At 41.0% G+C, this 26,173-nt stretch overlaps 1 long non-coding RNA gene across 1 annotated transcript; it reads right to left on the minus strand.

Annotated features, from left to right (window-relative positions):
- Window positions 1-21,048: 21,048 nt before the first annotated feature.
- Window positions 21,049-25,435, minus strand: LOC107311003. The gene is made up of 4 exons (XR_001553828.2): window positions 25,371-25,435; window positions 25,157-25,240; window positions 24,017-24,145; window positions 21,049-23,191 (listed from the first exon to the last, which is right to left on the minus strand). It is a non-coding gene; the product is annotated as an uncharacterized LOC107311003 (long non-coding RNA).
- Between the last annotated feature and the right edge of the window lie 738 nt (window positions 25,436-26,173).

Below are 26,173 nucleotides of genomic sequence, written 5' to 3' on the forward strand. Positions count from 1 at the left end.
AGAGCTAAATAGAGCAGTTCATCTCATTGAAACTAATGGCTTCTGCCAAGTGGTTTTGCAGTGCTGGGTCTTCTGGCACAGTCAGCATTTAGGAATTCATTTATGAGCTGGGTTAGCTGGAGACTCTGGAATTCAAATTTATGTCTAAGACTTAGTGGTTTATTCCTGATAGGTCTCTGTAAAGAAATTGTAATCAATTTACCAAACTTTGTAATATGCAGAATAGAAGGCTTGCTTTTTTTTTTTTTTCTTTTTAAGTTTTTCCCATGATTTAGGGCTTGGGGATTTTTTTTCCTCCTTTCCCCAGTGGACAGTTTTAAACTGTACACATGTACATTGTGTAACTGAAGGGGGCTTTTTAATCACCCATTCATAGCTGCTTTTGAAAAAGCTTTGTCCTTGTGCTCTTGAGTTGACTTCCTACAGTCCTGATCCTGCTCCCACTGAAAGTGCTCACATTTTCCTCAGGGGAACAGAATCTTACTTCAGATGAAGTCACAGTTGCACATAAAAAAGCCGAGGAATGTGTGGCTTGTCACACAAGTCGATTTTATTTCAATCATCATTTTCATGAGCACGCAGTCAGTTTCTATTAAGTGCTTGTTTGATTCGTTTAAAAAACATCCATCTGCAGGAACTGGGCAGCGTATTTGAATATTGGCTTTTTTTTTTTTTCCTTAGTCATAAAAACCTAGACATTTTTAGCAAGTAATGAACAAGAATTGCTCTACCCTTTCAATGCAACTATAAATTTGCTCCTTTTTTCCCCCTTTTAGAACTCCTTTGAAGAACTCATTGAATAAATTAACAACTTGGAGAGCTGCCTGCCGTTTTCGTTGGCTTTGGGTTTCAGGGAGTTGCTTGGTAAACAAAAGTCAATGGATTCAAACAGTAACAAAGTAATTTAAATGATTAATCAAGTGTTAAAACTAGCTTAACCTCTCCTGTTTTACAAACTCTATATCACCCTCGCTAAACTAATAGAGGAATAAGACACCCGTCTGGAAATCTCATCTGAAATATTAGATTGAGAATCAAAAATTCAGCCAAGCAGTGTGGTTTGTAGGGATATCCTGGCGGATAATAAATTGCATTAATCTTACTTAAATTTTCCATCTAAATCATGTCTTGAGACCATATTGCACTGAGGGGAATGTGCCTAGCTTTGAATGCATTGTGCTACTGAAAAGGTTATTAAAAGGGGAAAAAAAAAAAAACACACCACCAACAAAAAAAAAAAGACAGATAATGACTTTTCTTGTTTTTCTTCTGACTACTTTTTCCAATATCGAGGAACCTACGTTAAATATTTTGGCACCTCGTGAAGAAAGTCTGCTTTCTCCTGCCAGAGCTTGTGTTTTCTAATCGGAGATAAGAAACTCACATACTCAAAACACTTAAGGCAATTTATTTTTTTTTCTGGCCAGAAATTACATGTGTGGACAAAAATAACCATAGAGTTTTCCCAGCATCGTCAGAGCGAAGTATTTTCCTTGTCTTGCTCATTCAGAAGAATTTCACTTTTCCAGCTACGGGGAGTATGAAAACAACATAGGAAAAGCTCCCCTGGGTTTTTCATCAGCTTGTGAATCTGACAGAAGTCCAAAGGTTAGGAAGTTCCGCCTGTCTTTTCTACTTCTGTCCACCATCTCCTCCACCAGTGTTGTTTCTTAAGTCTTAAATGAAGTAAAAGGTGTTACAATAAAATAAAGAGTGACTTAGAAGCACAACATCTTGGAAGCTGGGAGTAAGGGGAATCGGAGCTCGGCAGGCAGGAGCTGCTTGCTGAAATCGTCCCCAACAGTGGGGATAGACAATATCCATGTCCTGGATGAGTGTAGGTCCAGATGGAGCTGTGATGGACAGGAGCTCCCCTGGGTCTCCCGCTCACCCCCGCAAATGATGAGGGATACCAAGGTCACATCTGGGGAGACAGGATGGGAAAGAGAGGCAAAAAAGCCATCAGTCCTCAGAAATCAGCAGGATGATTCCTGTTAGAAGACGCTGTTGTGATGCTCTTCCTAGAGAAAGACACAGAAAGACACGATTATCACCCAGCACACCAGCAACCACACCATTTGGTGTCAAGAAGAGGATAATTTCCAAAGAGCATTAAACAATATTATGCAATGTGCTGAGTGTCTGGTGTGCTGATGGACAATTTTGTTGTCTTCTTCTGAAAGTTTGGCCTTAGAAGCCATAAGCACCCTCACCTCCAGGACAGCATCCTGCCCCAGTCCTGCTGCCCTGGACTAATGCAGAGCAGAGTCAGCACAAGCTGTGTTCACAAGCTTGTGCTTCCTCCTAAAATCCCAGTTCCTTCCCCAAACGTGATTCCTGCTGCATGCCACCCGCTGGCACCCATGGAGATTGCTTGCTTTTGCAGATGCTGTGAACCCTGCGAGTGCTGCAGACTGCTGGCTTTCCTAAGCCCTGCAAGAAGGGCCGTCCCGAAATGTGTTTTTCAATCCTTCTGCTGCATCAAAAGGCCAAATATGTCAGATCTATTTTCCATGCAAATTGTTTTTGCACAACTAGGGAAATACTGAACCAGCAAATTCTTCTTGGGAAACAAATTCCCATTAAAATCAATGAGGCAAGCTTCCTACTTGTTTCTGTGGAGTTTTGTTATATATTAAACAGCTTTATGAAAAGAAAATATTTCAGCTGTGTTTAGAAGCAACAACACTTTAATATACTGCTGCTAAATCACAAATCAAGCATAAAAAATGAGTCATCTGAGCTCAAAGTTTGTACATTTCCTTACATAATTGCTGGAAACAACAAATGACTTTTTAAACACTGGTAAATGGATATTAAAGTTATGCTTCAGAGGTATGAAATACTTCTAAGGCACCTGAAGAATCTTAATTCTTCCCTGAAGCCCAGACACGTAGAACAGAAAATGGGGAGGTGGAAGGTGTATGTTTTAAAAAACAAAGAGACTTTTAAAAATCAATTTATTCTCGTTTAAGGTCATAAACTCTGAAATAGCCGTCTAACTTGATTTCAAGAAAGGATTAATGTTGCCTGGGTGGTTTTGTCCTTCATTCTTCCTTTAATGCATTTGGATTTAGTGTGAGGGCAGCCTTAAATGGGGTTGCAGTGTTTGAGATAGGATAAGTATTTGCCCTTATTGGTCTTTCTATTCTTTGAATAGAAATACGTGGCTTTGTTTTAATGCAAGGTTTTATTCTTTCTGCTGGCTAGGGACATACAATTGATATGTACTTGAAATGTTTGGCCGGTTCTCAGCTTTCCAAAAATCAGCAAATTCTGATCCAGAACTTGAATTTAACTCGTGGACCTCATAGCCAAGCCAACTCCATACTTAAGTCCCCTGCTTGGAATGGCCTGTTACTGGTAGTGGCCAGGAAAAGCAGCAGGATCCCTTCCCTCACCAGGCTGTCCTGTGTGTTGAGCCTGCAGGTGTGCTGGAAACAAACTTATTCCCCAGCAATGGAGTCTTCCCCCTCCCTTCCCGTTTTGTGAATGGGACTCCAGCCCCATCCCCATGGGAGCAGCATACGGATGGGGACACATATAGGGTGCTCAGTTCCAGAGGCTCCCCTGGCACAAGGCCACCTCGCATATAGTGACGTGGATAACAGAGCTCCCATTGATCTCCGGTCCAGAGGATCAGCTTCGTGCAGGCCTAAATTTCTCATCTGTTTTTAATGCCAAGAGCAATTTGCTTTCTTTACAGACAGTGTGGTTGCAAAACCATGTTGTTTAAGATTAAAATTCTTTCATCTGGACAATGGCAGCAATAAGAAAAAAAAAAGAAAAAGAAAAAAAGAAAAACATTCTTTTGAAAATAATGAGAAAAAAAATTGAGTAACTTAATTTTTTCTCTTTTGTGTGTGTGTGTGTATAAAAGAAAGTAATTACATCCAGGCATCCAGGCTGACCACAAATGCCAAGTTTGTACTTGATGCAGTTTTAACTGGTTGAAATATTATTTCTAAATAAACAGAGTTTAAAATGGAAATTCTGACGAAGCGTTGACTATATTGCTATTACTATCATGTTAAATCATTGTTATTGTCCTAGTGGTGTCAGTGCATAGCTACAATTGCTTGTGGAATGATGAAAGCTCAGACTCCAAAAACTCCGCTTCTCATATAAACTTTAGAGCAGCCAGCTAGAGGAGAATTACACCAATCCAACTTCTTAGCATGAAGTCATACTGGATTTGCTATAATAAACAAGTTATTAAATGTGGCTTCTCTCTTAAATCATTTACATGATGCACGTCTCTTCGAGGACCTCTGGTTTATTTTCAGTACTCACAGCTTACCTAGGCTGTTCATCACAACTCTAATAGGTGGGGCAGTGATTTTTTTGAGGGGGAGGAGGTATCAGCTGTTGCAACAAGGCTATAAGTGGTTAGATTTGGTTTAAATCATTTATTTGGATATTAGGAAATTTGGGAACCATAGGATTAACTCAGTCAAAGTGTAGTTACGGAAATAAAATTGGACCACGCAAAGATGGATTATCTTGATTGAAAGCCTTTTTTTTTCTGTCCTGTTTGAACACACATTTTAATTAACAAATTTCAGAGCCCTTCATCCCTGAGAGGTAGGGTCTATGTCTAGCACACAAACCCCATGCTTCTGTGGATACTGTGATCCTGCACCACTGTGAGCATCATGCTGGCACCCCAACTATGTGGCTTTTGCACATAGAATATTTACACACAAATATCTATATGGTATATGCCCAAATATCTGCATAGGCAATGGATTGTAAAACTACCTGTGGACTTAGGCAGTTGTTTTCAAAATAAATATATAAATAAAAGCTAAATCACATTTCCTGCCCAACTTCTTACTGGTACCTTTTAAAACCCATCAGAGAAACAACCTCAGCATAAATATGTACTGTAAATCCATCTCATTGCAAGTGCAGAGCTGCAGTGAGCACATGTAAGCTGGTCACCTCCACCTGCGCAGTTGTGATGGGTTGGGCAAACTCATCATCAGAAGTGAAATGCTGGTGGGTTTATTCAAGGAAACCCATGTCTGAGTGTGCATATAGTGCTGCCCACAGAAGGATGCCTACACCACTATCAGAATGCAGAATGATCAGATGGGTTTGGTACAGAACCAGGTTCTTTTTCTTGGAGGAACTCTAGTTTGAAGGGCACTTAGCAATAGCTGGAAAGCTCACTTTCTCATCTGGTCACTGGTAAAAATGACTGTGGTCCCCAGGTGTTACAGCTGGGCTATTTGTCATGTTCTGAGCACTACTTCCTTCCTCAGATAATAATGAAACCAACAGCCTGCTGCGATGACCACTGGCAGCAATTATTCTTCCCCTCTCCTGTCAGCCAGTTGTTACTTCTTGCCATCTCCGTCTCCCTGTAATGCACCATGTTTCATCCCTCCTCAATTCAATACTAAGGGTTATTGTTTTCCATGCAACAAGGCATTTTGGGCTTATTTTGGTACTTATCTGTTATGCTCCCAAGCAGTTGTCCCTTGTCCTTCAACAATGATGTCCTGAATCAAATCCTTATTCTCCAAACTTCCTACATTTTGGCTAGCCCAGATTCAGTGTGCAACATTTCCGGATGAACTAAAACCTAACACTGAAACATTCCTGAACTTGGGGGCAGTCCAAACCCAAATACAGAGCAAGTTTTGCGGATAGGATGTGTCTGCAGCCCCAAGAATAACCTACAGCAAATAACCTGTTGGGCTTTTTCCTACCAGTAGAATTTTATTAAGAAAGTAGGCAACATTTCCCCCATTCTGCAGATGAGGAATCCAAGGCACAGAAGTAAAGTGACTTGTTCCAATGAGCCCATAGCCTTGCTGTCAGCCCAGCGTGTCACGCAGCCCACATATTGCTTCTTCAAGCACAGAGCTGCAGCTCTTGGTTTGGATCATTCCTGCAATAAGCAGCCTGATTTACAGACTCCTCTGCTGCTGGGGTCAAAAATTAAGTCACTTTTCAGCCACGGGGGCAGACCTGCCAACTGTAATTAAAAGCTTTCCTTTGAAATACGTGTCAGACTTTACACATGGTGAAAAGTGCTTCTCACAATATGAGCTTTCAGGCTCCTGCGCTGAACAACATACATGCGGCTAACCACTTCTCTGTTGGGTCCCAACAGCATCTGTTCCTTTGCCAACATTTTACTGGCATTCCACCCAAATCAGTGTAGCGTGCTGCTCTGCCAGGTAGGGCCAAGAGTAGTTAAGAGGTTAATAGACTCAATCCGGCTTCAAACGGCGACGCAAACCTCAGAGGTGAACCGACCAGACTGCTATCAAATGAGGAAAACAGACTTTCTGATGGTTTGACTAATTGCAGGAGAGCTAGCCTTGTGCAGGTGATACTCTTTCCACCTCTTTCTATGCTGGCTGGAAGGGAGTCACGGTTCACAGCTCGCACCAGCCTTCAAAAACCCCACATTCAAAGAAGCAGTTGATGGCAGAGGTGTTCCTAAGTCCTCCAGGCTCTTTTGAAAACCCCTGTTCTGGAAAGAGCTTCATGAAAAAGCGCAGCTCCTCTTCCAGGAAAGTATAATACCATTCTGGCTACCCCTCAGCATCACGCTCTGACTTCGGCGGGGGCTTTTCCTGCAGCAAGTACTTCACCCACTGCTTTTCAGGTGGATTAAGCTCACTATGGAGAGTAACACAGGAGGCTTTCTTGTGAGATTTCCAGAGCTCCCTGCCTCCAGCCAAGTCAGAAATCCTGCTAGCGCAGCCACCTTGTGGCATGCAAGTATCTGCACTTTCAGTCCCGGGAGACAACAGGAAGCGCAGAGTCAAGCCAGAGTTTAAAATAAATACATAAAAGTTAAGCAAATATTTTTGAACCTCTAGAGCAGGTTTGGGTTTTGTTTGATTCAAAGTAATAATAATACTTAGCACTTATAGTGTACTTTATAGTTTGAAAGCACTATACAGACTTTAACTGCTTGGGTTTTGGGCAATGGTCTGCATCAGCTCTTGTTTGATCTGAACGGGTTCTCTCGTGCCTGCAGAATATATTTCAGAAGTCAGAAGGGAGAAGCAGGAATATGCCAGTGTCTTTTAGGTTCTTCTTTCAATTTTGCCACTGAACCCATTCATAGGAAATCAGTACACTCCTCCAACAGAAATTGTGCCCTCCAACCTCACTTGCAGGCCCTTGTGAGACTTAATTTCAGCAGCTCATCCAAGGTGCTCTTATAATTGCTCTTCATTTGTCTGGTGAAAATTAAAGCCAAAATTGTGAGTGAAATATACACTGGCAGGCAGCAAAACAACTCAAACCATTCACGATTACCTGTATTGTTCTAATAGTAATCTCATCCACAGCCCAAAGCACAAAGGTTTTTGAAAAAGTTATGGCAAAGTATGTAGATAGATGAGCCACATGCCTGAAAACATTCTTCTGGGTCCTGGTGTATGTCTATTGTGGCTTGAGCTCTCCTTCCAAGCTTTGTTTTTCCAGGAGTCAACTTTAAAGCTCAGCGTAACTATTGGACCACTTTATGATCTAAAGACATATTTACAAGTTCAAACCACTTCAGGAGCTAATTACGTTCTGGACATGCTACAGTGTTTGGAAGCCAAAATGTCCGTATTCTTTGAAACGCATGTTTGGTAGCTTTCTCAAGAAGACCTTATTTCACAAACTCCAGTTACAACAAATGAACACATGTTCCTCTTTTTGTTTCCTCTTTTTTTGCTGAATTTGAGAAAGAAAAAAACAAAAGTAATCGTACCGCAATGAAAAACACTTCATTTTCTCATTAAAAAGTACATTTCAGCAGGTTTTCGTCACACTGTCCTGCCACGCTCAGCTTTCTGTGGAAGGAGCTGCTGTGCAGAACATGATTGCCTAGCAGCCAGCATGGCACGGAGAAGGGACCAAAATGGCCAGGGGAAAAGGAGAAGTCTTTCTCCATGGGCTCTAGGGGGTGTAAGGAGAGATTCCATCATTAACCAGGCTCCTTTCTCCTCATTCAGGCTGTTTGTTCCCCCACCTTGGCAACAAATGGAGAGTTCAGGAGGAAGTGGATGGGGATAGGCTGGCTGGACCCAGTCCTTGCTTCACATCCAGTGCTAAACCAGAAATGGTTGCACTGATTTCCCATCACTGTGCCAGCAGGTTTGTGACAGGGGAGCCCACTGATCTCTGCAGACATGGAGGTTGCTGGGTGCTTTGCTAGATGTGCTCAGGCAGAATTAGCCCAGAGCCACCAGAGAACAGAATCAAGCACCAGAGGAAAACTTTCATCGGCTTCAGTATTTGTCAGATTTTGAGTACAAGACAGAAAGAAAGATAGGACAGTGGCAAAAGTGGAAGCTCCAGAAAGAGACCACAGAGCTGGCCATGTCTTCTGGAGAGAAGACGAAAGCTAATAGTGAATAGGAGCCCAGCCCCAGCAGATGGGAGTGTACCATGGCACTGCATGCTGCCACGCCATGTGCAGGCAGCAGCTGGTGGATGCAGGAAGCTGCAGGTGGCAGAAAGTGAGGGTTCATGTTGCACTTCGTCCCTGGGTTCAGCGTAACTCAGAAATGAGAGGCTAAAAGCAGAGGCTGATGTGCCAGCCCAGTGTGCATAAGTCATGTCTGAGCGTAACCTATTTGCCATATCCAGGATCAAGTTTTTCAAGTTTTCCTTCTCACAACTGATCATTTACCATCTCTATGACTTTCCTTGCTGCTTATTCCCCATAGGCTTTGCCACCTCTTTGATCTATACATAAATATATGCAGCTCTTGAGCACACTGTTTACATAGATTAAAAGGAATCCTAAACCTTACATGCACGCACTGATAACCTCAAATCTGATTTGTGATGGAGTACCTGAAAATGGCTTTTACTCTCTGGAATGTTAAGGTTTACAACAACAAGTCAGATGTCTTAAGACAGTAGGGGCTTTCCCCTTTGAGTACAGCAAACACTGACTTCCATGGTAAAGTTGACTCTCCAGCTGTGGTGCTGCTGAATGCCAGAATGGTGTTCAAGCCTGTGAATTTTGCTGTGATCCACAGAGCTGGTTGTATCTTCCATAAGCAGGATCAGTTTATGCATCATTCTGACAGAGCGAGTATCTTGAGAGTGGTATGCTGTGCTTTTAAACTCATCTGTGAACCAGAGAGGCTGGAATTTAAAGCACAGGATGGTTTGGTATGTGAAATAACTCACTATTGAATTTGTACAATTTCTGTATATGTTCATAACCCAGTGAACCACATTGCCCATAATGCTTCTCTTTTAAAATTATCTCCTCTTTGCAAAAGGAATGTGAGAGAAGTGCTGGGACAAATCTTCAGATTATGAAACTAGAAAATGTTCCATCTTTGTACACGTACACATTCAGACCAGTAACCTTCACAGCGTCTTAAAGTCCTTGAATTATTTTATCACTTACTGTAGCCATGTCTTCATAAGCATCATCATAGTTTCTTACCCTTTCAATATAGTAAAAAAATAATAGTCTTATGTTCTTACCAGTACAGTTTCATCCTGTTATGTACTGTAGTAATACAAGGGAACAGCTTGTGTGTCTACACCAACACTCCAACTTACTAGACAACCTCACAAACATTCCTGGGCCCATTAATTATAAACTGCAGTCATTAGAGGCTATTTTCCTTGTGTACACTGGCCACAGGACTTCCCTGAATTAAATCTTTCTTGGGCTAGGGTCAGTCACTCAGAAAAAAAGCAGTGTAAGATGAAGTCACAAAGATTTTTCTGTTGTATCTGTACTGGGGTTTGGGCCTATAGAGCACAACTGCCCAGCAGCGCTGGTATTGACCCAGAATTACCAGAGACTTTGATGTACTGGACATGGAGACTCTTAGGTGAAGAGGAATCCGTTGCCTTGTTAATGAGGTTATTCCTGTACCGCCACATCTGTGCCGAACACGGCACTGCTTAGCTCAGCGCATCCAAGGCAACATCGGTTTCAGGGAGCCTGTGGTTATTTTTAAAAAGCCACAAATTCTGTAGAGAGGCTTCCTTCTTCGTATTTATATCTGGAAACCTCTAGACAGGTAGAAAAATCATGGCAACGCAGGCACAGAAAAGATCTTATCTGCCACGGAATTACTTTCAGGAATGAGATGTCACAATGTGTTTGATTTAAATGATTTTAAGATCGTATATTAATGGGGTGAGGTGGATGGAATAAGTTCACATCAAATTACACCAAATCCTGAAGCATACAGTGTTTGGGGGAGATCATACTTACACTGAATAAAGACAGACTGTTTATGGCCTGAATCAGCACATGAAATTGCCATATAGTAAGTCACAAGTGCATGGAAATTTACCTCACAGAGAAGAGATACTGTGATAACATTTCGCAGATTTTTTTTTGCCTGGCACTTGACACTTAGTCCTTTTCAAGTGTCTGACCACCTCCATGTGCTTCGGAAACCTCCCTGCCAATCCCAACAAGGCTTGAGAAGATCACAGGAGTTTTCACATACTTGGCTGCCCCAACTTATTAAACAGTCTCCTTATAGGATGTTTTTATTTTTCAGCCTATATCCCAAAAATCTGATGTTCTTGGACAAGGAAATGTGAGTGCGGGTGGGCTCAGGAGTCTCTATCCTTGCTGCTTTCCTACCTGGTCTAAGGAAAGTTCTTTAGACGAGAAAGAGACTTGCCCTATATTTCTCTGGGGGGTGCTTTCACAGCCCCAGATCACAATTGAGTGGCTCTTGCCCATTCTTAGGCCAGACACTTGGCTAGTGAAAACGAGCAGTGCCAAATCTTTTGCCTCCTCATGCTATGTAGAATGGCACATGTCATCAAAGGCTGCAAATTCAAGCCCTGAATCTCACTGTAATGTATGGGTCACTTGTCAAAATTAGATCTGTGAGTCTTTAAAAGCATATTTTTGTGTGTGTGTGAAAATACCTGCATGGAATAAACACTGGCTTTGGAAAAAGTAACTCCTTGATCCATAAAAACCCACACCTTCCTTGCTCCATCAGATTTTCAAGGAAAGCCAAGGGAGAGAGTCTTTATAACGTGTGTTCTGGGTCAGAAAAAGCAGATGGTCCTGGTAGTGCCTTGTCCCAGAATGTGTATTAGAAGTCCATGCAGACCCTACTAGTTTTGAAGGCTGGTTTACAAAGCCAGGATAGGGAACATCTGTGCTAGATTTTAATATCTATTTGTAAATTAGCCTTTTTTGGACTCTTAGTATGAACTTAAAAGGAATAAGGCACATCCAGAATGTGATATATACCTTCCTGAGACAGATGGTGAATCATGCCAGAGGAATCAGGCTCTCAAACAGCCTATTTCTCTTTTTGAAGAGGCTACCTGGAGGTTGCAAACTGCTCTCTGGGAAACTTGTGCTGGAGATGTTAAGGCCAGTGAATCCCAGTGGAGGAGACTTTCCTAGAGATATCCAAATCCTCTGCTTTAGAACATTGATTGCAAAAATGTTGCAAAAAAGTTCTAAAAAGAATGATTTTCTATACAACTAGGGTATGAATTCTAGAGCTTTCTTAGATGATGTTTCTAGTGTCTTTACTCACATTCCTCATGCTTTTCTGGTGTCGGCTTCCTGGTGGCAGGAAAAAAAAATGAATCTGAAGGCCAATGACTGTTGAACACCAACAATTATGGGTAATCTAGGGAGTCATAGCTTGGTTTTGACAGATTTTGCTTTTTTAGGAAGCTGCTTGAAATTTCTGTATACCTAATCTTAGTCTTCTGTGTCTGCTTGGCTCCAGTAACCAGTGTTTGAAGGGCAGAGGAAATAGCCTTACAGGCTCTATTCCCATCTATCTGTTTAATGGTCTTATGGTGCCTTCTAGATACTCCACACTGTTCCCTTCAAAAAGGAAGAAACAGGAGGAAAATACAGAAATTAGAGGAACAGAGAGTGGGAGCTCTGTAAGTCTTGCTGCAGCTTTTCATCTAAGTTAATCAGGGTTTGAATCCTAGAGCAGTTTGTAGCATGAGCATGAATATCTCAGAAGAATTAAAATACACAGTACAGCAGTTTTGGCTTGTAACTAGATAGGTATCAGTGATGCTTCTATAAGGCCTCAGATTCCTGGTCAATGCCAGAGCTGTCACCTATGCTGAGTTGCCATCTTTGTTCACTCATGGTGAATCCTTTCCAAATGTACACCAAACCTGAAGAACACGTAATATCTTAGGAGTCATAGGTAGATTTCTCCTTAGTCATTGGAAAAATCTGGTGGTCACTTACAGAAAGCTTCCAAGGTTGGTGAAAACCCCGTGTGACTTGCTCGTCTTGCAACTGCTAGTCCACCAGTCAAGAGAATCGTTACTGAACCAGAGAGCTTGAAGGTACTGTGCAGATGTCAGAGAGAAAGTGGTGCCAAGTTCTTTATCAACCCTATTTGATATCAGTGGGATATACTTCTCCAGACAATGCATGACTGTCAGTGAAAAGGGCAGCTCTTCTTTTCAACATTTGTCTTCCTGCAAAGATCAAGGACCCAGTCTCTAACTCTTTCTGTCGTGGAGAACTTGCCCCTTTAATGTGGGTCCAAAGTCCCTGCAACCGAACATATGCTTCCCAGCTGGACCTAATTAAGGCTATATGGTGGTATTTGGGGGTGAATAAACAGAGAAGGAGGAAACTTGCTTTGTGGGAGGTCTGTGGAAAGAGCAATAGAGGGCTGAGAACTGGGAGACCACTAGAGTGACTGGCTGGTGTCTTCTCCTCATTGAGAGCCAGAAAGAAAGGAGAGCTTGTGGACTGAGTCCTTCATGTTATTGAGTCAAGCCTGTGAGCCAAAGGATATGGGAAGCAGCAGCGGGAGAGCATAAAATAAATCTCGTGGTGAATGTGGAGATCAACAGCTCTGAGACATGGCAACAGGGACATTCCTGAGGGAAAGGGCAAGGAATGGCTGCAGCAAATAAGGCTGTTCATGAGGATAGATGAAGAGCTGAGGAGACACCAGAAGAAGGCATAACTGCAACATTTGTCACATTTCCAATACCTCACTTGGAACGGTGCTATCAACCATTTGCACAGTTGAGGGATGTTTCTTCTGCTTTTCCTCCTCAAGGAGGGTAACATTGTCAGATCCTTGAAGGAGTAAGTACTTTGATTCTCTTTAAGGGATAGAAGGCAATTTTTCTGTCTCTCTTCTTGGGTACAGCACCTGACCAGCTCTCGCTTCTTGATGCACTCACAGCAGGCCCCATCTTTCAATGAGCAGAAACTGAGGACATACATTTAATTATGGAGATAAGTATTGTAAGGCAAACAGAACATTACTTAATGTTACCAATGTGAGAAGTAGAAGGGGAAATGCTGTAGCATTGTAGTTATAAATTCTTTGAACCAGTGATTGGTCTTGGCCATAGACAGTACCTGGAAGAATGGGGCCATATTAGGGTTCTAGAAACCCCAGTTATGCTACTAATGAATAAGTGTGGACTTATCCAGTCAAATGGTTGGTTTTCATCTCCCAGAGAAGACCTATTCTTCAGTTTCTGCGTGTACATTATGTTTTGAGTTACAGATCTGCTGAAATCTAGAGGGACAGGTGACATCATCATTGTGAAACTATGCCTGGATTTTATACAAAAACAGCTTCACACACCAGGCTTTCTATATGGCCTTGAAAGTGCAAAGAGTTACATTTTACTTGTGCAGTTTTGCAGCCCTTGCCACTCTGCAGGAAAGGTTTTCACTAGAAGTCCTGTAATCTGAAACAAGATGGGCTGATCTTCCTAGGGACAATAAACAATATGCCTCTTTGCCTCTTTAGATTCAGCCTTGGTTGAGAGACCAAAACAGAAGACCTCGTTTTGACCAACAGGAAAGTGATTTCTGCTCTCATTTCATCCTTCAAAAGGTCGTAGTCAACACCACCAAGGGTCAGCCATGGTAGTGCTTGTATGTGTGCACAGAGAAATCTGAAGTCACTGGAAGTGAATCTCTTGGCTAAGGAATGTCTTCCAAAGGTGCTCAGACAATTTAGTGGGTCTCTGGTTGGAAAGATGGGATGCAGGAAGAGTTTTGCATGTCTGTACTAGGTCAGGGAATAAATTCAGGATACAGCGTTGGGAGAGAAAAAAAAAAAAGGCAAGCACAGTAGTCACAGAACAACCATAGCATTTCAGGCAAAACAAACATTAAATTTGGGAAGGGAAAAGTTGTCAAATGTACCTGATTCTTACAAACAGAAAAAATAGGAAAACAATATGCTTCTAATTCCTCTTCCTTCCTTCCTTTCTTCCTTCCTTGTTTGTTTCTCTTTGTTTTTTTCTCTCTCTCTTTCTTTCTTTCTTTAAAGAGTGTTGCTTTCTACTAAATCATTTCATTAACTTACAGACATTCTGTGAGACAGCATGTGAAACTATGAGATGCCCTGTGTAAGAGCAGTAACATCACGTCTTTCCCATTTCTCTCCTTCCCAGCACTCTCCTCCCCCAGTCCTGAGTCTTTTCCAGAGCCTGATTCCAGTCCCCAGATCGGAGGATGGGATTTTTTTTTTCTCAGGGAAGACTCCCTTAGACCTCTGGGCTGCAGCAGTTCCAGGAATGTAGCTATGGGAGAACAAAACCCCAGAAGAAATATGAAGTTCATTTTTTAACTAAAATTATGATTTATGAGGAACAGCTGAACAGACTATGTGAGGTTTTATTTAAATAAAATGCGAAGGTCATAATGATTTAGTAGAACTGTGTATGCTTACTCTTTCGTGAGACTTACACATCACATAAGCACAATGATCCTTCTACTGTCTCCGTGTTTAGTTTGTATCTGATAGCCATGTACTTCCAGCACCTCATGTCTACTAATGTGCTTTTTTTCATTAGAAAACCTCTTTGAGAACTGAGGGTTGGAGAAATGGGGTGGAGAAACTAAGTATGACCAGGAAAGCTGAAGCCAGGCCAGAACAGACCCCAGGTTTCTTATACCTCAGTGCTGGTTAAGTGCTTATCAAGGGTGCTTATCATTACTACATTTGTTGCAACTTAGATGAAGAGCCCAGCTGAACCCAAGGCACAGATAAATATTAGCACAAAACAAGGTGCTGATGTTCTTCAGAGAAACAAGTGAAAACACATAGGCTTTAAAATTCTCAATGAATCCATTCAAACATAACCTGCTGCCATGCCATGGACAATACCACCCTATTGAGCACAATTCTCTCCACAATATGGATTCACGAGCGCTTGGACTTGCCCCCATCTCAGTAATGTAACACAAAGCTTGCCCTTGCACACCATGTCTAAGACAGGGATAAGTATCTAAACTTCTAAGAATGATCTTAACCCCTGCCTAAACCATCCAGAAACAGAACTTGGAACCATTTTCTTCCATTTCTGTGGGTGTTTTATTTAGGTTAGTACACTGTATGGGAAATTGGTAATCACAGCCTGAACCTCTGATTAATCAGCTGAGGCAAGTGTTGGGTCAGCTGTGGGAGCACAGGTGAAGGTAATTCAGCTGTGCTCCTGGAAGGGGTGGAGCTTGACTCCACCTCCTCTAGACCTCATTTAAGGGCTGATGACCACTAAGGCAGCATCTCTTGGAGATTGTTCCCTGGTGGAGATTGCCTCAGCATTTCCCAGTGAAAGCATCTGTATTGGTGAGTTTTTCCTTATAAATAACCTTTTGAATATGTTATCATCTTTGTATCATTCCACTTTACATGCACTCATTGTGAGGGTTTTAAGGATCTTTTCTTTAAATCTTCTGTTACCACTGTAAAAATAATTAGTTGTTTTTGGCATATTTTCCTTGTTAAAATGCCTGTGAGAGGGAGAGGAGGCCTATCTTTGTTTCAGGAGTTCATGGAGACATGGAGTCAATTTGTGAATGTGTGTGAGTGTCTGAAGATGCAGAGGAACATCAAGTGGGATGTTCAAAAACATCTGTAGTTAGATACTGAAGTGAGACTTTGATAATTACGTGGAAAAAAACAAAACAAAACAATGTGAAGTTTACAAATCTCCTGAAAAATCTATCTTAAAGTACACTTAAGCTCCTGTGTGTCACTTCTGTCTGTGGGACATCAGGGAGATGAATACTAGCTTCTTCAACAGCAGGCACTAGAAACATAATTTGTTTTCTTCCATAAAAATTACAGAGTAATTTACTCCCAGTAATATTGCATATTGCAGACTGCCTTCAGTGAGTGTAGTAGTAATACATATGTGTCTACTGTTGCGCTTCTCCTCACGCTTTTTCAAATCTAACTGTTCATTGCTTACAGTATTTAATAATGTGGAAGCCCAACAGATATGAGGATGTCTGTCTGATTGCTCTTCTTACAGTCAATATAAAAATGATCTGCTCTGAGACTAACATTAGTGGAAGCCAAGTAGGTAATATTTTTCATAAATCTATGTAATCTTTACATATAAATCATAACACAAAATTATATAATATATAATCTGTTTCTAATTTATGTCCAGGTAGCTAAGAGCTGATTTCCCCTTATTAATAAGGGTCCTACTTCTCTTGACTTCTCTTGAAATGACAACTTGAGGCAAAGCTAACATCTCTGTTCTCTGGAAGTTTTGCTCACACCACCTCATGTAGAGGATAATCAAGGCTAGTGGAGCTTTATTGACTCTTTCACCCCTGATGAGGTGTAGAACGAGATCAGAATCCATTTCTTCCTACTCCATCATGTGTGTTTCTTCTTCTGAAAGGAATAAACTTTACTTTTTCAGAGCATTGCTTGTGTTTTATTAGCGTTAGAGTCAGACCATGAAGGACAGATCCTTCATGTCCAGCTGTATTTGGATGAGATCTGGTTTCACGTCAAAGAAATATATCACCTGGTAAAACTAAGCGTGCATACTAATCTGGATGCCACTACATGCTCATACATTCGATGTGAAAACAAAGACTTCATAGATGTGTAGGCCTGGAAATCACTGTTGCTAATGACTTCTCCATCTAACCTGTAGGTAGAAAGTGGCTTGGCTCTGAAAGTCTTAAAAAAAAAGTCACAGAAAATCCCTATGTTTTGAAAATCTGATGCATTCAGAGGCACATGTGCACACTGCAGTGAAGAAATCCTGCTTCACACATGGTAAAATATAAGCTTGGGGGAAATCTTACTGCGAAGGTGGGTTGCATATGTGTTTTTGCAAGTGTGTTTATGTAGAATTTTTGGATCTCAAGACTAGAGGCCTTGCTCAGGCAAAAATCCAACTGGCTGAAATGGAAATGTTGCCTTATGCAGTCTGCAAAATCGGGCTGGGAGTGCATGTTTGTACATTTTCCGTGCATGCTAAAGGTCAAGGAAAAGATTGCCAGGATTTGTTTCTGTGCCTTCCTCTTGCATAGCCAAGATACAGGTAAAGCTGCCACAGCTTTCAAAGAGGCTGCAGAATTTGGCCCACTCTGTATCAAAACAGCCTTGAACAGTGGAGTACAGCTAAATTATTCCAACGCCAGACAAATGGGTCTGCCTAACCTAAGCCATAACACTTGAATTATTAATGTTCTCTAATAAAGGGGATAAAGTGTCTGTAGAACAGAGTGTTTCAGAGCTCTGTTAAAGATCATGCCTATTTTAATTTAGAAGTTCAGCTTGAGGAGAGACAATGCTGGCATTGTGTTACAGAGATTTAAAACGAGTCTGTCTTGAGGATTTTCCTCTGTCCTTATCTGTAATAATAGAATTTAAAAAAGAGTCAGAGCAAGAGCAGCAGCACTGGAAAATATCTTTCTCAGAAACTATAGCAGACAGGTCACAACATTTTTAAACAATGATAGTAACATTTATTCTATCAAAGCCATTTTATGTTTTATTTGGAACTCTGGCGCCTTTATTTTTTTAAGCTCTCATAACATGACACTAATTACAGACATCAAGATGCTCTATAGGAGATACCAGTCAAAATCCAGATGCTGCTTCTTTTCCTTTCTCTGCACTCCCACCCCAGCCCTTTTGTGTGCATTACATCATGGCATAGTTTATTTTAAAAGTGCCTCAAAAATGCAATGATAGTAATCGTAGACAGCAGGAAATTAATGGTAAGCACCTCTGGTCTGTGAATTCCTTTACAAAGCACTCTGTCTGATCGTCAGAGGACCTTCTTGTTAGCAGAGACTTGAAAATACAGAGGCTTGAAAATGCAGTTTGGGTGATGTGTTTAAAAAGGAAAAAATAAAAATAAAAAAAATCAGGTTAAATTAATTTTCATCTTAGAGCTGTGTACACATACTTTCTAGCCTCTGACACTTCTGCCAAATGGAAATGCCTAGATCCACTGGAGGAACAGGCTTTGCTGATCCATTTCGGAGGCTGTTCTGCTGCCTCAGCTCATGAGGTGAGACAGGAGCACTGCACCCATAAGTGTGGGCTTTGGGTGAAATCTCTTAGGAGACAAGGCTCAGGGGAGACCTTTTTTTTCTCTCTACAACTGTCTAAAAAGAAGTAGTGGTGAGATAAAGTTGGTCTCTTCTCCAAGGTAACTAGCAATAGGACAAGAGTTAATGGCTTTATGTTGTACCGATGGAGGCTCAGGCTGGATATTAGGAGAAATTTCTTCTCAGAAAGAGTGGTAAGGGATTGGCACAGGCTGCCCAGAGAGGGGATGGAGTCATTGTCCCTGAAAGTGTTCGAGAACTATGGAGATGTGGCACTGAGTGATATGGTTAGTGGGCATGGTGGGGATGGATTGATGGTTGGACTAGATGATCTTTGAGGTCTTTTCCAATAGTGTAGTACATCCTGTGGCCTCGTGATGATGCATATACATATACAGCTACTCCCCCTCCTTGCATTTTCCCTCAGGCAGCCAGGATGGAGTCCCAGTGCTGTGTAAGTGTGAATCAGGATTTCAGCCAAAATGTTGCAACAAACACATTTGTCTTGCAGAGTAAGCAAATAAAGTGGCAACACTGCACCAGTAAAGAACAGGAAGCATTTGATGATGCTGGCTCCAATTTTTTAGCCTATTAAGATTTCCATTACCCTCAGGCTCATTATTCAGCAATAAGTAAACACCAATAAATCTGAAATAACAAGTGAAACACATGCACTTAAGAAAAAAATAATCCTAGTAAATGTTCTTTCTTTTAGCACATTAGAAACACTCAGCACAACAGTACTGGGGTGGTCATGATGCTCTGAAATACATCCCATCCTCCAAAACAAGCATCTCACGAGCCTTTCCAACCAGGAATGAAGGGAGGATCCATGGTAGAAATTCTCTCACTGATTTCCTTTGTGACCATCTCTGAGAGATTCCATTTTTGCAGAAATGACAAGAACTAAAATAAATGCACCAGCATTCCCTCCTCACTCCAATGCCATCAGGAGTTGTGCACCTTTGTGTCTATGCCTAGCTGTCAAGTACTTAGACTGTATTTCATGGGTGTGGAAATCTTTTCTCGTTTAAGCTCTACAGAAATCTTTTTCCCAACAGAAGTAAGATGATCTTTTCTTGCCACTGTGCAGGCTAAAACACCTTGTCGACCTGTGATCAGATCCATATTCTTCCTTTTTCATTAAACTGTGGAGGGTTTATTCTACATTTCCCTAAGTAGCCATTTTAGTTTTTCCATTTTCCGTTCTTAAACAGGAAATCTCTCCGCTGCTTCTCCACTTTCTCTAAGCTTTGTTTACATTCTACTTCCATTACCAGAATTATTCTTACATTTTTCCATCCCCTCTTTTGAACAAACATTTACACTGACTCTGAATGACTCTTATTATATATAAAGGGAAACAACAAAGCAAGTGAGAACAAAAGTAACATCTCTGTGGGAGGATGAAATGTGGCTGCTCCCACCATGCTCATAGTGGCCTTGGGAAGAGACTGCCAGCTTTGAGCATCCCTGACTGCAATGGCACGATAAAAATGTAGATGTGCACAAAACAGTGCATAAAGCCATGAGAATTACACAGCCGTATGTGTCACAAAAGTAAATTACCTCCTAATTCATGGGTTCTTGTCTATCTATACCATTACTGGGACATATCTTCTGGACTCAATCGATGTGAGGAATGTGGTCCTTGTTTGTCCCTCAGACCAGCATCTTCGGACAAACAGCACAGCAAGTGCTGGAGAGGTGGTGGAGAGTCTGCTGCTAGAGGTCAGTAGCTTATGGTTACTGTGGTTCACACCAATGATACCAAGATTTGTCTTCTCATCTCTTTGGGATGTGTCAGAATCCAAGCTGGGCTGCTGAGCACTGAATCAGCCCTTGTTTCTGCACTTGCCTCACACATGACCTGCCAGCTGCACAGTTGCAGCAAAGAATTGTTTGTCCAGGCAGCTCACAAAACCTTTTTCATCCAGAGGGACCTGGACACCCCCAAAAATGGGCACGTGAAAATATAATGAAGTTTAACAAGGCCAAGTGCAAGGTCTTGCACTTAAGGTAATCCCAGGTAGGAGTACAGACTGGGAGAAGAACTCAATGAGAACAGCCCTGCAGAGAAGGTCCTGGCACAGTTGCCCAGAGGTGCAGATGCCCCATCCTTGATGATATACAAGACCAGATTGGATGGGGCCCTCGGCAGCCTGAGATGGTGGGTGGCAGCCCTACCCACAGCAGGGGAGTTGGAACTAGATGATTTCTAAGGTCCCCTCCAACCTAAGTCATTCTATGATTTAATGATATGATTCTATGGCATGATTCTAATGCATTGAGAACAGAACCAGATGACACAACCATATGCTTTCTTCAGCTCCTAGCATACTGTTTGTCTCATAAAAATTCTCTTATACTGGTAGTAGTTGGGCTACAGATAACCTATAAAAAGATGGGAAATTCCCACTTTTGCCTGTATGTTCTCCACTTTTTTCCCAAAATTTGACTATGCAACTTGCAATGTCCAGAGATGTGTTGGACATCTTTTCCACAGATGGTCTTTAGCAAGTTTATTGCTATTCATGAGAAACAAGAAAATAATCTGCTTGGAGGTCCCAAGATGGATTTGTAGGCCTGGTGGCTGAACAAAACAAAACAAAGTACTTTTACTTGAAATCTGAATATATTTGTTCTGTAAATCATTGCTTGACAATAAACCCACACTGTTTTCAGAATTGTTTCTTTATTGTAAGCATTTTACATCTAATTTCCAGAGATATATTAGAGTAAGAAAAAAATTGTGTTAAAACTTCCTAACATAGTTTATGCTTTCTGTTTGCTATTTTCAATGTGCTGTTATCAATTTTATGCTAAAATTGTGACAGTTCTTTTGTATCTTATAGATCTGTTTTTAATTGCATCTTCTGCCCTTTTGTGTTGGTAAAATATGATCTACAAATGTCTAGATATTAATTCTAGTGAAGATGTTTTACAAGGCAGCCTTTCAACTGAACAGCCGATGTTAATCCCACCCACACACCCTGGTAAAGTAGCACGGCAGTTTTTTAAACTCTGGCTCAGTGTCTCATCTCTTCTATGGTGATGAAAATGAATATTGCATCTATGGCAAGGCATGTCAAGCTCTCTGTGGAATTTATTATGCTCTCTGCACCAAATGTTCTACCAGCAGGTCTGCCTCGTGCTGTTCAGAACATGTATAATTAGAAAAGAATTTAGCTAACGCTGGAAAGAATGACCGTCCATAACTCATCAGGTTAGAAAGCTGGAAGCCCTAGAGCAGAAAAGAAATGAGTGGAATATTCAGCTAAAGAGGAAAAATGTATTTTCTTCTCATTCTTACTGTGTGAATAACTATTCATGTGTAAGATGCAGTCCATTATCTCCTCTTGGAAGAGGCAACCACTCTTTTCACCACAAGAAGCTCATGTTCTTCTCTAAAGCTGTAAGCAACGGACACTAGCAATGGTCCCATGGGGCCAACAGCACAAGCTTTGGACAGTTGGAGAGGCAGACCTAACTTAGTATTTCACTCTCCAGCCTTGGGCTATTTTTTAGTCTCAAGACCATGGAGAAAGCCTCACATTGTACCAGACCCCATGAGCTCTGAGAACCAACGCAAAAAGAGATTGCAGACAAGCACAGAACTTGTCTTGTGCTCTCCAGCATTGCCACTACTACTGATTACACAGAGTATTACACCAAGATTCTCATTCTAAGCTGATAAACTTTAATGCTTGTTCATGCTTCCAGGATTTTGGACTCATCTTACAATATAACATCTAATTTAACTGCTCCCCACATCTAACAGACTTTTAACAATGAGTATCACATTTTCTTGTGTCCTTCTTTCATCCTCCTTGTAATGTCTTTCCTAACTTTCACAGCTGCACTGAATTCCTCCCTTATTATCAGAAAGAAAGCACTGAACTCTTAATCTTGGCAAGAGCTGGCAAGACATTGTCTATAAGGAGTCTTCTGACAAAACTCTTCATCTTCAAATTGGAAACATATGCATTAACATGACTGACATGCAAGATAGGGCTTACAGCTCATTTTAAAACATTTTTAAGTTTCCTGAGGAATCATTTTTCTTCACTCTTCTGATTATTAGTTTTGATATTGGAGATTCTTGGTAAAAAAAGAAGTTTGTTTCCTTATATTTTGAGATTCTGATAAAGGCACTGAGACACTCTTTATTACATTTGCTAAAAATATTAATAAATATAATTTGAATGTAAGCATACTTCTGCTTATATTCTCTCACTACAGCCATTCTCCAGTTGTTTTGATTTTTCTTCATATTATTCTCACTTGTAATTTTGTTGTTAGAAGACCACAGTGCAATTTTGTCTTCAAAATGGATTTGTTTCAGTGGCTCAGGCTCTTAGTTAAAGGGTAACATCACCAGTAGAGGGATGAGCATAGGAAACTGGGCTCTGACCTTTTAGTCCATCCTGGTATGTCCAGTCTTCCATTTATGTGCCTGAGAAGTATTCCCCTTCTTATAGTGACCAGAAACAGATGCTTAGGGTAAGCACAGAAGAACTAGGGCACATATCACAGAGTCATTCTTTCCCATTACAGTCAAGGCACCTTATATCTGCCTCCGTTGCTTTGGAACTACTGTCTGACACTGTCACTGGTACCTGTGCAAGTACACATCAAATAACCATTGCTTCATCTTCTCCATCATCTTCAGCATTTCACAAGGGTGATTCTCAGAATGAGAGTCTTGGTGAGATGCTCTCTGTAATCAGTAGTATTGACAATGCTGGAGTGGACAAGTTCTGTGCATGTCTGCAGTCTCTGCATTGGTTCTTGTTTGTGGAGACACATCCCCTACATTTTCTTTCCAAATTTTGTGCAGTGGGAGTGATAGATAAAAAAAACATCATCTGCTCTTCAAGTCTGCAATTGAAACAGTGCCATAGAATATAAATAAAGGTATAGCACAAGCAGTAAGGTTAAAAGGCTTATCAATAAATTTGATCATTAAAAGTAATCTATACATTAACAATAGCTCTTATGCTACAACCCTCACTCCTCCCATGGTGCATTTCTACATAATCAGAACACAATTTTAATCACACTGTATAGTATATTTTGATGCAGTCTGTGATAGCCAAAGTATATAAAACACAAATAAGTTAAGAAGTTGCAGCTGAACTAACAATATACTCTCCTGGAAGGAGACACTGAAAAAACTGGGGATGGTTTTTGATTGGTAATTAAAGTTCTCATAAGAGCTCGGTTATGTTTCTCTTCATTCTTCACTCATAACCTTTCAAACTGTAAATATTTCCCTAAACTTCCAAAGTGTCAGTGTGTTAATGTGTCTTTTACCATGACTAATCAGCGCGATGAATACAAACTTAAGAGAATATTTCTCATTAAGAAATAATAGTTTAATTATTGAGTAACAGTAGCAATTTTTGTTTTGGAAGTCATGTACTTACATTCACACACACACACTATATATATGTGTTGTTTTATATATAAGATTTACAAAGTTGATTCAGACACAAATTTTCCTACCGGAAACAACATAGCTTTCCATAATGGAAAAGGAAAACAAGAATTCCCTTCATTTTGTCAGAGACAAAAATGCAAGATGATGGGAACAAAAGTATTTCCAGGTACAATATTGTGTAAGGAGCACTAATAAACAAAGAGGGAAGGCATGGTTTTGAAAACCATTCATAAAGAAGTTTCAGCAGCAGAACTAAGTTTTACCTTAAGGTTTGTCACTGAGTGATTCAGAAATAGAGCAAATCATTTTGGACCAGATTTTATAAAGTTTCAGATGATTTCACTTGTTGCATTAATTTCTGTCTGCACCACCTGAGAGGACCAAGATTTGACCTACAAATAAAAAAAAAAAATAAAAAAAAATAAGCAGCTCCTAAAGATCTCTCTTAAAAGTCATAGATTCTCTGAAATATCAAGGCCTGTCATAAGACCCTGATCAAGAAAAACTCCTCAGCATATGTATAAATAAGTGATTGCTCTCTTCCAGTAGCTGACTCAAAGGGATCCACACTGTGCAACTGTTAATCTGCTCCAGAGCAGTCGAGCCCTTGCTATCCTGGAAGTAACTGGAAAATCTTGGGTGCAAATGGGAACTGGCCAGCTCTTGCTTACAGTCTCTAGTCAGTCTAGAGACTCCCCTAGAGGAAACTGTAATACTGGCCAGCTTCACATCCTACGCAAAGCTCAGTTAGTGCTTGGAAAGTCCTTTGTGGTCCAGAGATGATAGATACACAGCAATGCAAAGGCTTATCAGATTGTTACAGCATCAGAATATAATTATTCATCTTGAAATTCACCTATAGGGAAGCTAGTGAATAGAGGGTAAATGTACTCGCAGGAAATCCAAGCCCATCCAAATTTTTCAGTTCAGATTATATTAACCTCTTCCCTTTCCTGAGTCCTCCTTCTTCCCATGCACAAACCTCAGATCAAATCTGTTCACTCCTGCCAGTGCAAAGGGTTTCTCCAATACTGCTTTGCCATTTGGATTGATCCCACTGACATACTTGCTCTTTGCTTGTTTGTGATCCTTCACTCCAGGGGCACCCAGGGATGTGGTAAAACTTGATGCAGAAGCCTATTTCTCTGTAGTATCAGATCAAAACCCACCTCTCACTGAAGAGTTGTATTTATGGTCTCTCACCACCACAGAGATTAATTGCTGGAGCATGGGAAAGACTCACAGAAAGCTTTAGCCACATCCATAATTAATCCTGCTTTTCAGCACCCTGGCTTCACCTCCTTACCTGCAGTTCAGTTCATAGACAATATTATGCACAAAAGAACAGTCATTTACCTACTACAACAATAACTGCACCTCTTTTACGTATGAGAAGGCATTACCTGAAGGAAAAGCACTCTTCTATGACTCTAGCCCAAGAAATCTGAGATCTGACACCTGTTCCCCACATCTTGCCTTATGAACATCTCCAAAAAAGTCAGAAGAAAGATCTAATTATTGGGATGCTGATTGTAAGGTGGAATAATACAAAAGATGGTAATAATACAAGAAGGATGGTGATAGATATCCAAAAGGTTATCTATAGGAAAAACTCACCAATATGGATGCCTTCAGTCTGGCTGGAAAATGCTGAGGCTGGCTATCCAATCTCCACAGAGGAGCAATCTCAAAGAGATGCTGCCTTAGTGGTGGTCAGCCCTTAAATGAAGTTTGGAACAGGCGGAGTCAAGCTCCACCCCTTCCAGGAGCACAGCTGAATTACCCTCACCTGTGCTCCCACAGCTGACCGACACTTGCCTCAGCTGATTAATCAGAGGCTCAGGCTGTGATTACCAGTTTCCCATATACTGATCCAAACCAGAAGTGAATATCCAAATTACAGCTGATTACTTTTATTATTATTATTATTATACCATGTGTAAGCATAAATGGAAAATGACAAAAGATTTTCAGCTTTTCTTCCTCAAGTTCCTATGGTGGACTACATTGTGTTCATGTGTATACATGTTTTGTATAGATACATATATGAAAAAGCACATTTAAAAAACATGGTTTTTTATATCTTTTCAGTCTCAGCCCAACCCTTGGAAACTGGCTGAGCTGTTAATGGACTGCTCTTAATACGGGTCAAGAAAAGGAGATCTGTGATGGCCTCCCAGACAGCCAAGAGATAACTGAAGTTAAAAAGAAAATGCTTTATGCCTTGTGGGTGGGATCCGGGGTCAAAGGGATTATTTTGCATGTGCTTCAGCTCACTTCTGTTGTGAGCACCTTGTGGTGGCCTATCTCAGCATTGTCCCGTGAGAGATCCGGTCACTCCAACAGCGATTTCCAGCTGAAGAGATTTAGGTCATATCTGCCACGTAGACAGTAACACTCCGCAACTAGCACTCTTTTAA

The sequence above is a fragment of the Coturnix japonica genome, chromosome 3 (genome assembly GCF_001577835.2).
Source record: "Coturnix japonica isolate 7356 chromosome 3, Coturnix japonica 2.1, whole genome shotgun sequence".
NCBI classification, from domain to species: Eukaryota; Metazoa; Chordata; class Aves; order Galliformes; family Phasianidae; genus Coturnix; species Coturnix japonica.